Source organism: Melozone crissalis, unplaced genomic scaffold (genome assembly GCF_028551555.1).
Source record: "Melozone crissalis strain CALT ecotype California unplaced genomic scaffold, PUWL_Pcris_2 ptg000045l_1, whole genome shotgun sequence".
Taxonomy (NCBI): Eukaryota; Metazoa; Chordata; class Aves; order Passeriformes; family Passerellidae; genus Melozone; species Melozone crissalis.
Genome location: NW_026535823.1, coordinates 17,168,011 through 17,181,209, shown reverse-complemented (window position 1 = coordinate 17,181,209; position 13,199 = coordinate 17,168,011). Strand labels below are relative to the sequence as shown.

The following is a 13,199-nucleotide window of genomic DNA, read 5'->3' as shown; positions in this document are numbered from 1 at the left end:
CAGCTCAAAATTAGTGATAAATTACTATTTTCCTCTTTCCTTAAAAAAAACAAAAACCAAAAAACCTCCTCTTCTTGCTATCATGACAGTTTGAAAAAAAGCAGTAGAGAGCAGAAAGTAAATTACATAAACATTTGTAACAGCAATGGCAGGAAATAGTGAGCCGGTATTAGCACATAAGTACCCCCAACAGAACAGGATCCTAAGCCCAAATTCAGTTCCTCACAAGTTTGTTCCAGTTGAAAGGGCAGCTATGCTGGGATCACGAGCTCTAATGCCTGCTGTTGTCTGTCTAGACAGCATTTCTGACAGTTCCTGACCATAGCAGGAAAGGGAATCTCCTGTTCCTAGCCTCAGAGGAAGTCTATTTTCTGGGCCCATGAAAATGTAAAATCTAACAAAAATTTCCTAAAGATTTCATGCACACTTTCCATAAGTATTCATAAAGATTTGCTCATTAAGTGCTGAGAAATATCTCATTAAGGGCTTACACTAAAATGAAGGAAGGCTTATGGTGAACTCTGAATTGGTGCAGCAGAGATTTTATTCTGATATCCCTATGACAGTACCTTCCAGCAGAGGACAGAGCAGACACTCAGGAGTATCACTCCCTGTAAACAGCACTGCTAACTCTCCAGCAGCCTTCTTCCTTATCAGAGGACTAAGCTGTGACTACAATGAATGTTCCAAGATGAAGAAAATAACCATATAAAACAATTCCTAAAAAATGCAAATTCCAAACCAATCACCTACAAATACAAATTTCAGCACCGCCATTCTTCTAGAAAAATCTTATTCCAAATAAAATGTACGCATATTTCATACAACAGGATTCAGCCACTGCTTATCAGATTTGAAGTGAAGCGACAAAATGCTTCCTAATTGGGTTGATATATAAGGTATAATCTTTACAATCTATGAAAAAGCACTTTGGGGAGCCACACATACTTAGCCAGTAACATAAGGACTTCCCTTCATTTGGCTGGAGCCTGCTTTTTGGTAACACAGGAATGGTTTTGGTGAAGGAAAGTTATAATATGTTCTCAACACCTTAATAGCCAATGAAAACACAAAAAATCCATTCCTCACTGAGCTGCTCAGTGTTCATTTTTGGTTTGGTAACACTCTAAGTTTTCAGCATTGTCTGTGGCCTACATAAATAGGTAAAAACTATTTCCTACCTTAGATAAGCTGTAGCAATGCAACATAATTGAGCCAGTTGTGTTTTATTTTACACCTTCAGGTCAGCTGCATTAGTGTTTTTGGAATAGGAACAACAGTCATTTTACAACTGAGGTTATTCTACCAGACCTGGCAAGCAAACTGGGACAAATGCTTCCATATCCCTCTTTGAAATGTAGTTTGTGACAACTGTCATGAACACTCAATCGAGACAGTCACACACCATCAGCACCACAACCACAGCTCAGGTCTGACACAGCATCCACATCTCTTTAGTAAGCTCCTATTCATGGTCCCTGTGTTCAACTGGACAGGGTCCACAAGCTTTATTACTAATATACTCATCATACAGGAGTGCTTCCTGCCGTGAAATGTCACAGAGTTTACTAAAGTTACTGCCTTTGCTACAAAATTATTCCATGAAAAGCATTTTGCTGTGAAGCAAGTGTTTTCAAGATCTACCCCAAGGACTCTAATCAAGTTATGCAGTACCTTGAGGTCTACTTTCTAAACTGTTTAATACACATCCATGGAGTCTCCATGCAAGATTGCAAGAAGATGCAGCAGTTCTATGCAGGCTTCACTTCAAGTTCAGGGTTTAATTAATATTTTTCTCCTCAGCATTGAACCCTTTCAATGCTTGTGGACTTATTCAATTCCTTTTGTTTCAGGGAAAAGTTTAAAATCTTTGATTCTTTTGCTATTTTAATTAAGTTCTTCCAAACACATGAAAGCAAATGGCAAAACTTGGTATTTCCAGCATGCCACACCAGTTATCCTCACCTGTGCATATCCAGGCCATTGGCTGTCCTTGATTTGTCAGTTTTCCTAACCAGAGCAGGTTTGCCAACCAAACTTGCAAAAGTAGCTCAAGAAACAGGAGAGACAAGACAGATACTCTAAGCCTATTTCATGTGCTTTACAGTAGCATATGTACAGTAGGATAGCACCAAAAAACTGGATCTGCATGGGCTAAGACTGCATAAAATCCAAAAGTATAAATGGAACAAGTCATTCACATCACTATTCAGTTTCAGAATACAGACATGGTTTTTAAATTGAGGCAAAGAAACCTGTATGTTTCCCACTCTAAACATGACATAACCCCAAGACAGAAATATTTTCTTCTAGCAAGTAAACAGCTTATGTTATTTGCAGTAATAACAAAGCTTCTTAAACCAAAGTCAGCACCAAAGATAAAGGAAACTTTGCCATTGTCTTGGACATTCCATTCACAGTTAAAATAAAAAACCTCTGAATACCTTGTTCAAAGGCTTCATGATTTCCCAATGAGTAATATGTCCCAAAAGCTTAGTGTTGTACATCAGCAGAGGTTCTGTGCCTTCTTTTGGGCCCCTAAGCACAGCTGACTATTTCCCTACTGCCTGGCCCCAGAGCTCCTATGTTTCATCATCACCAGGAGTTTCGTAAGCATACAAGTCACATTTCAAGACCTCCTGTTTGTTTGCCACTGAAACACTGAAGAAAATATAACCAATACTTAAATGCTGAGAGAATATGTATGAATATGAAATCTGGTTTAAATGGACAAAAGGAGCAAGAGTAACTTTTCCTCAAGTTCAAGGACAACATATGGAAGAACACTAAATTAAAGCAATTCTGATAAAAAAGTTCAGAACTTACTTAATACTTACTTAACTTCTAACAGCTTCAGAGAAAACAAGAGCCATGAATGACACTGCAGAACTCTGATAAAAGTACAGAAATACATAAGGGATTGTTAAAAATATAAGAAATAACCTGTCTTTATCCTCAGATTCACAAAACTAAAGAAATTCCAAGAACAAATAAAACAGAAAACAAAGGAAGCTACAGAACAGGTCAACTTCTCCAAAATTAAGCCTTCAGAATGTCCTAACCAAAGCTCTTCCTTGAATCAGAAAGCTCTTTGGAATTTACGATATTTAGAAGAAAACAGAAATATTTGTATCCTTGATTTTTTAATGAGGTATAGGCAGCCACAAAGCACTCAGATTTGTACTTTGGTCTTAAAAAGCCAAGAGGGTTTTGAGGTGGAGTTTTTTTTTTTCTGGTCAGGTTTTTTTTGTGGGGGAGGGCTGAGAAGTGAGGTGGGTTTTTTACACTAATAGGATTGTCCTGTGGAAAAGTACTGGTAACTTTAACAGTTTTGCATTCTTTCAAATAGCTGCCGATTTAACATCACACAGGTTTGGGTTTTATTTCTGAATGCTAAAATCTCCTTTAAGGACAGGAAGAAAGCTAATGAATCTACAGTGGCAGAAAACATGAAGAAAAAGAACACCCTCAAGCAGGTAAAAACCAGAGCACTCTTTCCTGCTGAAAATGGTATTCTGGAAAATTACTTTAAAAAATGGAAGGAAAGTTAAGGTAAAACTGTCTGTCATAACAAAAGTGAAATCACAGAGGTATTTCTTTGAACAAAAGCACCCTAGCTCCTAGTATTAGTATCACTAAGTTGGAAGAAAACTTTGATCAAAGATGATCATGGAAACCACAACCCTGGTGATCTCTAATTAATCCTCCCTCCTTTATATTTACATCCTTTGAAAACAGTATGCATCAGCACGCTTCAGGAGCAGCTTACTAGATGGACCTAAAGCCAAGTTACTAGAAATATATTAAATAGAACTTTATTTAAGACAGCACCCAGTATCCTAAAGATCAAAGCAATCCCTCGCAGAAGTCAAACAAACCTACTTTTCTTTAAATGGCTCCACAAGAAAAAAAAACCCAAAACAACCAAAACTCAAAAACCAACTCATCCATATGACATGAAGGAAGGTCCTGCTGTGATGCTGCAGTACTTCTTATGCAAAACTATCAACTCATCTCTCTAATTTCCTTATGGACATAGCTGAACTTCTGAAAAGACTAAAGAATCTGGATGCCTTCAGTTTTACTCAATGTGAGTACATTATCCTAAATACTGCCTTCATTTAGAACTTTGTATGATGTTCCAAACCACAATATTCCAACTCTAAATTGTTTGTCTATATACAAATATTGATAAATATCTGTAAAGATATACAAACAAAGAAACACAACTGCTTATTTGTTCTTGACATAACTCCTTACTAGACAAGTCACCATCTCTGCTCACCTCTGGTACTATTTCACTGGACTAAAAAAATGGAAGGCAAATTCCAAAGTTGTTTTTAGTGTCTAAAAGACATTTCTAAAAATGAATTATCACAGTACCTGTAGGGTATTTTTAGAAATACTGTGACATTTCAGCTATATAGGAACCTGGATGGCTTCTCCCAAGCATAACTTCTATTTTTTGCACTCTCCTTTGTGCAAAAATACATTATACCTTTTAGTGCTCATTACTGCTCGTAAAACATTGAAAAGCAGTAGCACTCTTACCACTGTAGTAGAGAGAGATACCTGGAGAACAATTTTTTTCAGGACAAGCTCTTCTTCCTCCTCTCCAATTCTTACACATGCCAGGAAAGAAACAATTTCTCTCATTCACCAGCTCTTTCAGCCACATGGACAGCACTGAATCACAGTGAACATCCTCAGCAAGGATCCTCACCACCTCCAAAGCCTGGGAACAAGGGCCTGGCACTTGGGGGAACATGGCACAGACCACTAGTGATGTACTTATTCCAAAACAGCAACAAGAGGAAAGGTCTCTAAGAATCCCTGCTAAAGCAGCTCACCAACAAGTCAACGACTTTTCATCACCTGAGTCACTACTGTCCAACACAAAAGGACACAGGAAAAGCCAATCACTATCCTAAACCACTTCTGTAAGAAAACAAGTTAAATAAAACAAATATTCAATCCTTTCCCCAAAACAAAGACCTAGAAAGACCATGGACAGTACCTACTATTGGTTTATGTAACACACGAGCAACCTTTCTACCTCTGTTTCTGCAGCATTTCAGCTCAACTTGCATTCCAGACATTCAAGTTCTACTCCCTCCCGTTCTGTAATTGCTCCAAACCCTTCCAATTTTTTCACTGTGGCTTATCTAGGTTAATTCACCATCACATGTCTCCCCAACTTATTTTCTCCCTTTCACCCCAGCAAAAAAACTGTCACAACCTAATATATTTTGTTTTGTTAATAACTACCTGATTAGGGAGTTCTAAGTGCCATTTTGTTTTCAACTTTCTACAAGATGAGAAACTGTTTAAAAGTAATTTCAGAATACTAATATTCACTACAATTCATACATAGTGCAGTTATTTTCATTACATGCCACAGATTCTCAAAGTTTTGCCCAGGAACACAAAAGATCAGGTGATTTCAGTAGGTCAGCATGCTATGAAAAAGGAAGCAAAGAGGGCAGAGTACTTACTTCAGTGTGGGAGAGAACTGTGAGGAGCCAGCTGCAGAACTGACACTTCCCCCTCCCTGTGATAGCACACACAATCAAGAATTTCTCACAGAGGATACACTCACAGCTATGGTATTAAAACAAAAAACCCAGCACTTCTGTGTGAAGGAAAAAAGTTATTTATATTGGAACTTTGCAGGCAGAGCCTGTCCTCTGTTGAAAATATTGTTTCTAATACCAAGCTGACTGGGTAGCAACAACAAAAATACAGCTGTTGGAAAAAACCACTCCCCTCCTCTGCCCTCCCTACCAGTTATCACTGGGAGAACACAGAATCTGGTGGTTTTGGTGAAGGCTCCTAAGAACATTCATAAGAATACACAATATTCTTATATGCACAAATACAATGACCTACATAAGAATAAACACAATAATAAATACAACAACCTGCAGCCACTGTTTTGGTTGTTGGGAGCCTAATTTTAGGATACAAATTCTATAGATTTCCAAACTCTTCTGACTGAAAAGGATAATTTCAGAAAACTAAGTTAGTATCAAAGACAGTTCCTGAACCTCAACAGGCACAAAACTGTTGTATATGTGCACGTTTGAAGATGAAGAAGGGTATCAGCAACAAACATTATACAACAAACATTGAGGGCCTTTAAAAGTAAGCATCAAAAATTACATCACATAGTGCTTCTAGGAGGGCTGAGTAGAACCAAACAGCAGAAATATACAGAGGACAACCACTCCAGAAAATAAAAACTGAAGCTAAAATAGAAAAAAACCCAAACCATCAGCCTGAACAGCCCAACCAAACCAATGAAAACCCTAAACCAAAACCAGTGCCCATCACCCACTGACTGCAGCCAGGCCAGCAGCAGCCACAGCCACTTCCCACCAGCAGCAGCAAGGAGCAGCTTCAGAGCTGCCACACTCTACCAGCTCACAGAAAAGGATCAGTTTTCCAAAAGCAGTCACCTGACCTCCTGCTGTATGCCTTTTCTGGAAAACTCAGCCCTGTCCCTACCAAAGAGCCACGCTGGGAAAGTAGATGGGATAAAGCACAATCCAATGCCATCAGTGTACTAAAATATTATTCTGTGAAAAAGCAGGCAGAAGGGACTCATTACTACATGTCAATGATTACATTTGCTAAGGAATTCCTTGTCTTTCACTCAAACTAAAAATGGATGCATCAGGTGAAAGGCTGTAAATAAAGGTAAATTACACAAGAGATACTTTGCTGTGAAAAGTATTTTTACAAATGAGTGCAACAGTTGGTCCAGAGAACAGGGAAGGTACAATGATCTCGATTAATGACTTCAGCTACAATTGGACCAATCAATAAGGCACCTGCAATTCCTCCCATCCTGTTCCCCAAAATGCACCCTCTCCTGTTCTACTGCTTTGTAAAAATGAATGTTACCAAGTAGCCATTTAAGGCAAGCAAAAAATACAAGCATTCAAATAGTTCCAAAATAGTGTCCCTTTATGAAGAAAAAAAAAATCCAATTAAGTATGAAAAGTTACAACACACTAACAAGGGGCCTGAAATATTCCTAAACCCAGCCATCTGACCTTTATTCTGATTTAAGCATGAACTTCACATAAACTGGATTAAGTTTCAAGAAACACTGAATTACTAAACAGCCCATCATCCTTAAACTAGTTAATTATTTGTAAGACAAAGCACTCAATATCAATCAATAAAGATCAGCTAGAGAATTCCATTTCCAGTATCTGGATTTAGTATGAACCATCAGTGCCCATTCCAAGAGCATTACAATTACTTCTCCTGGAGTGAGAGTCCTCTGCAATCCAGGTTTGCCCAGAACTGTTATGTCAGTTAACATTTAGTGCAACCAGAACACACACACACGCTGTTTAGCCACTGTCTTCCCCCATTTAACCTCACTGGCAATGGAAGGGCCTGGCTTTTGTGAACCTAACAGCTGCTGAGTACAGCTGAACAGTGACAGGAAGGCAGCACAACTGGATTTAAAATAAATGATTTTATATGAAATTATTATACAATATATTTGATTTTAAAAAGCTTGCTCTCCTCTTCCTCTACCACTAAATCCTATAGATTCTGGGTAGACTTTGTACCAAGATGAAATATTCACTACATGACACTGAACTGCAGACTAGGTAAGTAACAGAGCCTATTGTGCTTTTTCAAATCTTGAAAACAATGCATATCAGAAGTTTATGCAAACTCATTACATGCTCTTTCTTGATGGTAAACTTGTGATTTGAGCATCAAATTACATCCCATAGGATGACTGCACTACAGAGGTGCACAGTATTTGCATCTGGTCTTACATGGCCATTTCACATCCTTGCTATCCAAGAGCTTTTCTACAATTCTGTGAACAATGTGGGCTATCACTGCTTGCACAAAAGGTTCTTATTAATTGACCTAAGGGACACGATGTATACAGGCTTTAACGCTTATGTGAGCTGTCTGGGTTTTTTGGGATTTTTTTTTTTGATTAGGCATAAAAAGAATACTTTTTCATGATACTATAAACTTAGGAAATCCTTTAACTCATTCTGACAGTATCTTTATCAGCCAGAGTGACCAACAACCACAATTTCCACAGGTAACTTAAGCTCTTTATGCAGTGCCAATATGAAATTTACATCTACCTTGGTAAAACTGCAGCAAGGAAAAGTCAATTAATTAATTAACAAAAATCAGATTATAGATTTGGCTTATAGGCAGAGTGCTCAAGGAAACAAACAAATACATTTTCAGAGAAGACAAACTGGTTTTGATTCATTTCACCAGGGATTCCTTTACACTCTGAAGCAGGGTGGACATTATTTTCATCTGAACAAATCCGGTTTTGGAGGTTATGCCAAGTTTACTCAGTCTCAAAATCAATTTAAATGAGTGCAACATTGTTTAATTTTATTGTCATTTTCCCAATCTCTGAATACATAATACAAAATGCTGTGCAATCCAGAGCACAAAGGAAACTAATTGAATGTGTCTTGTAGTAACTAACACTGGAGCAATGCATTTGGAACTAAAAGAATAAGGGCATAAAACAAGTATCTTAAGGCAGCCCCCTGACAGCCACATCACTTGGACTTCGCTAAAGATAAAAAGTTGCTTGAAAATGTAAAAAATATGAGGACAGTGAATCAGCAGCTGTTCAAAAACCTTTAATTCAAACCAACTTCAGGTGAAGCTGCTGAGCAAGTGACATGACCACTCTGTACTTTCTCCAGTTTTAAGTTCTCAGAGCTTTTAAAAACCTGAAGGAGTTTGAAACTTATAACTGTGCGTGAACTTGTGTGTGCTTTATTACTATTGAGAATTTTATTCATTTTTTAGTTCCATTTACACCATAAATGACTTGAAAAGGCATGAATTTAAAAAGTATACACACAGGTAGGCTGTGCTAATACTTGCAAGCTTAAGCACAAACTACTGCTCAAAAAACTTCATTAATAACCCTTGACTTCAGTGTCCATATGAAACTCAGTTTAAGTCAAAGGCAATGCCATTCTTGTTTAATGTAATGTTTATTCAGCTGCTGATGCTCCTACTTCAGTCAACCTTTTCTGCATTAAATAACATCACAAAGATGCCCCAAGTGGTCAGTGCCTTTTTCTCCTACTAGCCAGGTCACCTGTTGAGAGTTCAACTACCTTTTTGCATTAAGAACTTTCATACTTTCCTAGGCATACTCCTCCTAGTGCTACTAAGCATAAATGAGACACTGGACTCAAAAAAAAAAAAGGTCAGAGTAGTACACCTCGGTTGTTTGGTAGGTTTTGGGGGATTTTTTTTACAGTGATATTTGCCCAGAGCCTTTTTTTAAATTTAAAAAAAAATCATGCAGACTGAACAAAAGAAAAAAAATGTATAAAAAGACAAGTCAAGTCTCTTTAGTGACATTATGGGTGTTTTCCTGTACAAAATTTCTCTTCCTTGGATAGGTCTTTTTATTAATAATTAAATCTGTAGGAATGAATATTAGACATCAGAAGAAACTATTCCAAGAAGATATTATGAAGATTATTAATTTCAATTCTCACTGTATTTCCTGTATAACTCTGCACCATATTCCTCTGCAGTTACTTTAAGCAGGTTTGCAACATCAGCTCTGACTCCAAGTCAGTGTAACAGGATTGTCACACTGCACTGCTCTTTGATGCACCCTGCTTAAACTCCTCTCCAATAAGAAAACTGCTGCATTTTCTCTGCACCTAAGTGACCCACTAAAACCTTCCCCAGATTTATCCTGCATTGTCTAATCAGTCAATTTATTCTGTCCTCAAATCATCAACCTTGCACAAGTCAGGTAGTACAGAATTCTACATAGAAGAATCACATGAAGTTACCAAAACTCTGAAGCACTTGGCTGTCCACTATGAAGAATCTTCTCTTTAAAATTTGTTTGATGTTTTGAATCAAAAATTATGTTGCAACTTGTATTAAAAACCCTGTCAAGTAATTAATATGTTAATCCATTACTCTATACAAGATGAAATGACTTCTCACTCTCAAATCTGGTACACATTCATTCTTCATATGAAAAGTAAAGTTCCATGACACAATCTTCATAATTAAATTATGCACTGGAAAGGGAGGCAGGAATCAGAATACCACTGCAAATGAGGTTTTGCTAAAAGGGCTACAGCTGTACAGCACTGATGGAAGCCTATTTTGATGTATCATACTGGTTTTCCATGACCACTTGACTTGTCAGTTTACAGACCACACGACCACGACAGAGGTACTGCCAACAGACTGAAGGTTACACATAAGCCATAAGAAGAAATAAAACTTTCTACATTTCACACCCGTTCCATTTGTCAAGATGATGCTCATCACTACAAACTGGTAACACAAACTTTGTCAGAGAAACCACCAGCTCCTGAAGCTGTTGGGAGCCCGAACACACGGCTTTGGTACCCGAACTGGTAACTTTTCCCTCGCTGTTGCAAACCATCTCTGCGCCGGGTGCTCTACCCCCGCTCCCGGAGGGCACACGGCGGCGGGCCGGGGACTCGCCAGCCCTTCGTACCGACACCGGGCGTTTCAGAGCCTGCCCGCTCCACGCCAAGAAGGGAAGAGAGCGAAGGGGACGGTGAGGAGCGCACGCTCCCCCTGTCCCAGGACGGCAGCGCAACCTTTCCCGGGCGGGCCGCCAGCAGAGGGGGGCAGCGCGGGCGGGACCCGCACCGAGAGACGCGCGGCGGAGCACAAGCGGCCCTGCGGGACCCGCCGGGGCGGGCGGCGGCAGGGCACGGACGCCTGCGGGCCCCCAGAGTGACCCCGGCCACCCTCGAGCGTCGGCGCTGTCCCGGCCGGCCGCCCCCGCCCGCGGGGCATTACCTGGCTCCCGCTGCCGCCGGCCCGGCCCCAGGCCCCGAGCGGCGGCCCCGGGCTGCCCAGCTCCTCCGCGCCTGGCAATGGCGGCGGCCCGGCTCCCCCTCCCCTCTCCGCGCTCACTGGCTGCGCCGCTTCATGTGACCGAACAAAACCCTCCTCGACACAGCCCTTTGTGTCCCGCCCGGCCGGGGCACCGGGAACGCCGCTCGTCGGCTCGGGGAGGTGGCGAGGGGCGCTTGTCGGGGCGGAGAGAGGCCACAAGGCGGGCTGGAGAAGGAAGGGCCGAGGAGGTCGGCGCCTGCCGCGGCCGCTCGGCCTCCGCCACGCCACCGCCGCCCCGGCCCGGCCACTTACCGCGGCGCGGGCAGCTGCGGCCGAGCCGCGGTGCCGCACCAGGTCGGAGGCGGCCGCCATGTTCCCGATGCGGCAGGATGGGGCAGAGCCGCCCGCTCCGCCACCCGCCGCTAGGGCGGGCGGCCGGCCCGGCCCGGATCGGGTGGGCTCCGCTCGGCCCCGGCCCGCGTCCCCCGGCCCGCGGGGCCCTGCGCCTCCCGCTCTCCCCCTTCACTCCGCGGCCGGGCGGGGGTGGCGGGGGCGCGATACAAAAAACTAAATCGTAACGGGAAACTCACGGGCTCGCCGGGCTGTGCGTCACGCCGGGGTTACGTCCTGCGCGCGCCGTCGTGACGTCATCGCGCAAGCCTCCCGACCGCCCCGCCGCTCCGCGAGCGGCTGCACGCACACGCACACACGCGCGCACGCGCCCCGCCGTGGTAAAGGGCGCACGCGCACGGCATCCCCTGCCTGCCCCCGCCGGGAGCGCGCCCCCGCCGTGCCCGGTGCCGGGAGCGGCCCCGCCCGCTCGGAGAGAATGCCCGTCCCCCTAAGGCTCAGAGGGAATGTCCCCCCGGGGCTGCTCCCCAAACGGGACGGGCGCACAGCGTCGGCTGCCAGCGCGGCCGCCGTCCGCCCTGCGGGCTGCCCTTCGCACAGGCCTGGGAAAGCGGGTCAGGTGCGGCAGGATGTGCGCGGGGCGCTCCCGAGGCAGCGGGGAGGCAGAGCCCGACTTGGGCTCGGCCTCGGGGAACCTGAGCGCAGCGGGCACTGCCCGGGGAGCGAGAACCCATGAGGTGACAAAAAGACTCGTTCGGTGCCATTCTCTCCTCAGACTAAGGCTGCTGAAGTGAGCCCCGGCTCACAGAGGGAATTCTCCCGGAGTCAGGGGAGAATGTTAAGTGCATAGAGACTGCTTAGATGAGTTAATTTTTTCCCTTCAGACTTGCCGGGCCCGGGGGATTTCACACTCGAGTGAGAAGCTGATAAAGGCAACATGAGAGGTGTGAGCGGTGGTCAGTGTGCTCAGGGACACGACAGATGTCGGGAGAGAGGAAGAGGAAAAACACGGCGCATATAATTCAAAAGAGGGGAATAGGTAGAGCCAAGCACTGTCAATCATTCCCGCCTCTATTCCCAGAAAAGTACTGAAGCAAATAATCACACATCTTTAGGTACATGATATCTAATGAAGTGGTAAGCTACAGCCAACATAGATTCGTCAAAAAAATCACATCGAGCCAAACTCGTCCCAAGCTGTGACAGAATAACAGGCTTTGGATGTGAGTAGTGCCCGATCGGTTATGGCTTAAGTCAGGTTTTTGACACCATCTCAGAGAAGTCTTCATTGAGCAAGCAAAAGACATAACATAATGAACTGACTGCAGTGGTGCAAAATTACATCAGCGACGTTTCACTGTGACAAATAGCAGGACAGCAAGTGCGGTTCCCTGGAGGTGGGTATGTCATGCCTGTGGTCCCAAGTCTAATTATGCATGTGACAGAATACAGTTTACATGGATTGGATTTGCCAACAATGCCAAACTGGCAGAGCTGGAAGCATGTTACAGCACAAGAAAAGAATTCAAAACTTTCCTGAAAAAAGAGTTGCAGAATATGATGCAATTGAATAAATACAAGTGCCAACTTCAACATTTAAGCAGGAAAATAACAATTGCACAATTGCAAGACTGGGAACAGATGAATAAACACCAGGTTTACAGAAAAGGGGCTGGGGATCAGAGTAAATCACAAACTGAACATGCATCAACAATGTCACAGCGTTGTGAAAAAAGCTGCAGTACAGAGAGATGCGTAAACAGAACTGTCATATCTAGGACATAGGAAGAATTCCTCATCTTTACTACTGATGAAGCCTCATCTGTGTGTTCAGATTTGGCCTCTGCATTTCAAGAAAAATTTCTTTCAAAAACTCCTAGTAGAAGACAGTACAAGGAAGGAAGGGTGAAAAAGTCACTATTTTAAAAGATGTGACCCTAATTGAAACTAGGAATGTGTGGGATTTTTTAGTC

General features: G+C 42.8%; 1 protein-coding gene across 7 annotated transcripts in view; it reads right to left on the bottom strand.

The window, feature by feature from the left end:
- Positions 1-13,199, bottom strand: part of ZNF644 (zinc finger protein 644) — a 71,077-nt gene that overhangs the window by 34,506 nt on the left and 23,372 nt on the right. For 4 of the 7 annotated variants that reach the window (XM_054285573.1, XM_054285572.1, XM_054285578.1 and 1 more), the window contains exon 1: positions 11,466-11,506. The exons of 1 other annotated variant lie outside the window; for it this stretch is intronic. The gene's annotated coding sequence lies outside the window, so the exon portion shown is untranslated. Of the gene's footprint in view, positions 1-10,836; positions 10,856-11,187; positions 11,262-11,465; positions 11,507-13,199 lie in introns of those variants that run through there. 2 more of the 7 variants (XM_054285574.1, XM_054285576.1) reach the window with 2 other exon arrangements.